The sequence below is a fragment of the Vulpes lagopus genome, chromosome 2 (genome assembly GCF_018345385.1).
Source record: "Vulpes lagopus strain Blue_001 chromosome 2, ASM1834538v1, whole genome shotgun sequence".
NCBI lineage: Eukaryota > Metazoa > Chordata > Mammalia > Carnivora > Canidae > Vulpes > Vulpes lagopus.
The window spans coordinates 147,034,329-147,038,701 of NC_054825.1; the positions used below are offsets into that span (position 1 = coordinate 147,034,329).

General features: G+C 43.4%; 1 pseudogene; it reads left to right on the forward strand.

Annotated features, from left to right (window-relative positions):
• The first annotated feature begins 1,414 nt into the window (after positions 1–1,414).
• Positions 1,415–4,169, forward strand: LOC121478413 (annotated as a pseudogene).
• The last annotated feature ends 204 nt before the right edge of the window (positions 4,170–4,373 follow it).

A 4,373-nucleotide genomic window follows, 5' to 3' on the forward strand; every position in this document is an offset into this window, starting at 1 on the left:
GTTGAGATTGAGGTGTTCCCTTGGTCTACTGCAAACATCCTAGTCAGCTATTCTCAGCGACGTACAGAACTGGTTTATGTGAAACTTTCCCTGTAGAACCTAACCAAAGCTGTGAAACCGAGTTTGGGTGTGGGGAACAGGGAGAGTCGAGTCCAGCGTTTGGCAATAGGAAAGGCTGGGAGGTGGGAAGATGGGAAGGATAACCCCACAAGCTCCCACATGTCATTCAAGGTCATGCAAACCCAGCATTTGCTGGGATCTGCTTGGCACAAGGGAAATTTGTGAGCTTTGAGCTCCCACCTGGACTCCATCTTTATGACATGTCTGCAGGAAGTAATCAACATTAGTGTACTGGTTTAGAGATTGTGAAAGGGGCTTGTCTTCACCCACAGACCTAGAAAGTGAGATTGGAATACAGGTTTCTCTAAAACTGTAATCCTCTTCCCTGATCTTAATGGAGTTGGTGGTCAAGGAATTTCTCAGATCCCACCAGAGGAGGAGGCCTGGCTCCTTGATGACAATCCCATCTCTACCTTGAGATGAAAGGTTTGGTCTTTCAGGTGAAGTGTTTTGTGGGGGGGCATGTTGCACGTGGTGCTGTTAGGTGGAACCTGCCCTGGCAACATCATTGCGGTCCAGCTGCCTTGAACATCCTTCTCCACACTCTGGGTTCTGAGTCCAGACATCTGGAAGAGGGTGAGGGGCTGGGCTCGACTCTCTGCCCCTCCTCTGCCTTTCATGTCACCTGGAGTCAGCTAAGCAAGGTCTACTGTGAGGGCTTAAAACTAATCTCCCATAGTTTATGAGCCCAAATCCATTTGCAATGAGGAAGACCCTGGCTGACCAGCAGCTTAAACACATGTCCGCCTCTCTAGCATTCCTATGGCAAGACTGGAGTTCCACAGGCGTGATGTCAGCGAGAGCCCGGGCAGGCCTTTCTCCCACACGTGGCTCAGAAATCATTTACAAAGCAAACAGAGAGAAGACAGCCTTGGACAGGCAACTGTTCCTTTGCTCTCAGCCAGGCCGGTGCTTGCAGGCCACTCCTAGAGGGCTCTTCTGATGTGAAGGTGCGATTGAAAACAGGTGTGTACCCAGTGCCTATAAAATATATACTGGCAATGGGGGAGATCCTTGGAGATTCTTTCAACTGGTAGAAATATGGAGATAATTCCCAGCTCTGACTCTTGCCTAGATCCAGGCCTCCAGCCTCATCTCTCTTAAAAAACATAATCCAAAAAACTTGCAGGGAAACTTGGAGCATATGGTTCCACCATCCTGTTCTGTAGAAAGAAATGTGAAAAAGATTAGAGACTCTGTCAAAACGTCAGACTGGGCATTACACAGCTGGAAATGTGGCTCTTGTCCCCTGCCTTGTGTCTCTTCCTTTCCCTCCCCCCCTCCCAAACCTCGTATGCCCCCAGACGACCCAAGTGACCTTGGACCGTACGGGCAAAGTGAAGACTATGATTTGGATGCCAGATTTACCCAATTAATATTTAGCAAATAAACTGAACGTACTGCTGCTTGTGTTTAGGATAAATACCTGATTAGAGTCTCTTAAAATATGACTACTGCTGCCCATAAAGGAAAGGAATTTCAGCTGGGCAGTGTCTGTCCAGGGCGGGAGGATTGAGTTTCCTCTTTATTTGTTGTCAGCAAGTGCTCCTGATCTGTCCTACCTTGCAAGCTCATTAAGCAGATGCTTGGATGTGGGGATACTGACAACGCAGCTGTATTTCATTTGTAGATAATAGATGCAATAAATGTAATAACCAAACGAGATCTGTTGACTCCTGAGCTAATTTGGGCGTAGATGTTACAGCATTTGTGCAGCTGGAAATGTTTCCATCACACAAATGTGTTTCAGATAAACGTGCCCTATTCCTGTCCTCGCTAAGACAGAGCCTCTGCCCCCCCCACCCCAAAGCACCCCCCAACCATCTTTTATATTTAAAAATATATTTTCATAAGTTATAGTCAGTTGAAACACTCTTTGAAAGAATATTAATATCATCAAGTTCATTACACAAACAAGTCACATTAAACCCTTACCACTGGGGGGCCAAACCAGACCTGCTTTCCTTAGACAGCTGGAGTCTACAGTCTGAAAAAACCTTAGTTGGGAGGGTGTGGATCTGCTGTTTTGCTTCTTTTTATCACAGGTGGAATTTCTTTTCCATGGTCTGTGTTTCTAGAGGCTCCTCACCTTTTATTGCCTCTGATATTTAGGTCAAGGCAGTCTGGGTAGTTGTGTGTGTGTGTGAGGCACAGTTTTGTGACTTTAAACCAGTGGCTCTTGGGCTGGACAGCCATAGCAGAAAGGAGTCCCATAGTACACGAGAGACCCACATGGCAAAGAAGACATTAGGGTTACTACTGACAGCCTCGATAAAGGATTGTCCTTGCCTGCTTTTGCGTGCCTGGGAGCTAAGAATAGTTCTTACATTTTTAAATGGGTGAGAAGAACCAAAATAAGATGATTTTCTGACACATGAAAATTAGGTGAAACTCACGTTTTGGCATCCACAAATAAAAGTCTTAGAATACAGCTACACTCTCCCCTTTATTATTTTCTATGGTCAGTTTGGTGGGTAGATGCAAAGTTACCCTTTAGTCCATACAGAAAAAGTTTGCCAACTCCTGACCTGGACTAAAGCCCCCACCAATTCATGCAAGTATTGCAGTGTTTTAAAAATTTTTTTATTTTTAATTTTTATTTTTTTTCTTAAATATTTTATTTTTTATTCATGAAACATAGGCAGAGGGAGAAGCAGGCTCCCTGTGGGGAGCCCAATGCGGGACCCGATCCCAAGACCCTGGGATCATGACCTGAGCTAAAAGCAGATGCTCAACCACTAAGCCACTCAGGTGCTCCTGCGGTGTTTTTTTAAAATCGACATTACCTTAATTTCTAATTATGTGCTTCAAGGGGAGAGTATGTTAATCTCTGGTTGTTGGTAGAGTTTCTTCTCGAAGGGAATAATACATGGTCATAAGCATGTATCATTGATAACCTAATCTCCGTTCCTTATACTCCCATGTCAGTGAGTCTCACTGTTAGTATGCAAGCATTGCTACTAATCTGCTTGAGAGTTTTGGGTAATTTTTTCATTGTACAATCTTTTGTATTAAAACTATTCAATTATTTTCTCAATAAATACTCTCAAAAGCCAGGTTTATTGAAGTATAATTTTCATATAGTATGTAGATTTATAGATCCAAGAGGTTTTTTTTTAAAGATTTTATTTATTTATTCATGAGAGAGAGAGAGAGAGAGAGAGAGAAGCAGAGACACAGGCAGAGGGAGAAGCAGGCTCCATGCAGAGATCAAGTCCTGCATCAGTCCCCTAGGACTCCAGGATCACGATCTGAGCCAAAGGCAGATGCTCAACCACTGAGCCATCCAGGTGTCCCTAGATCCAAGAGTTTTGATAAAACTGTTTATTCACTTTACCATCACCACCAATATATAGAACACCCCCTAAAATTTCCCTCATGCTCCTTTGTGCCCACTTGCCTTTTCCCCCTTCCTGACTCCTGGCTATGACTCATGTTCTTTCTGTTCCTATGGTTTTGCTTTTTCAAGAATGTCACAGAACTTCCTCTAAGTAGCCTGAGGTGACCTCTGGAAATAGTTCACTATTCACTGGGCCCAGAAAACCCCACAAAATCATGCAAATCAAGAGGTTCAAATCTTTGTGTTCGCTTTAAGAACAAATATGAAATTGCCCAGGCCATTAAGGGTATGCAGGTCCAAAAAGCCATCAAGTATCTGAAAGATGCCACTTTGCAGAAGCAGTGTGTGCTATTCCACCACTCCAAGCAGTGGGGCTGGACACAGGGTCGGCCCAAGGAGAGCGCTGAATTTGCACATGATTAGAACTGCAGAGAATCATGCTGAACTTCAGTGTTTAGATGTAGATTCTTTGGGCATTGAGCACATCTGGGTGAGCAAAGCCCCGAGGACTCAGCATAGAACTCACAGGGCTCGTGGTCGGATTAACCCATACGTGTGCTCTCCCTGCCACATTGAGATGATCCTTACTGAAAAAGAGCAGATCGTTCCTAAACCAGAAGAGGAAGTTGCACAGAAGAAAAAGATATCCCAGAAAAAAACCCGAAGAAACAAAAACTTAAAGCCTGGGAATAAATTCTGCACAGAATAAATGCAAAAATAAATAAATAAATAAATAAAAACGTCACAGAAATAGAATCATACAGGGTGTAATGTATATTTTAAAGTACATTTCAGTTTTCCCCCAACTGCAGGTTAGATACCAATAAACTCTTAATTGATAGGTTTTTACTATACATGCAACAAACATTATATAATTAAGACTAAATCTAATTTCCTTGATTATCTAGATGAG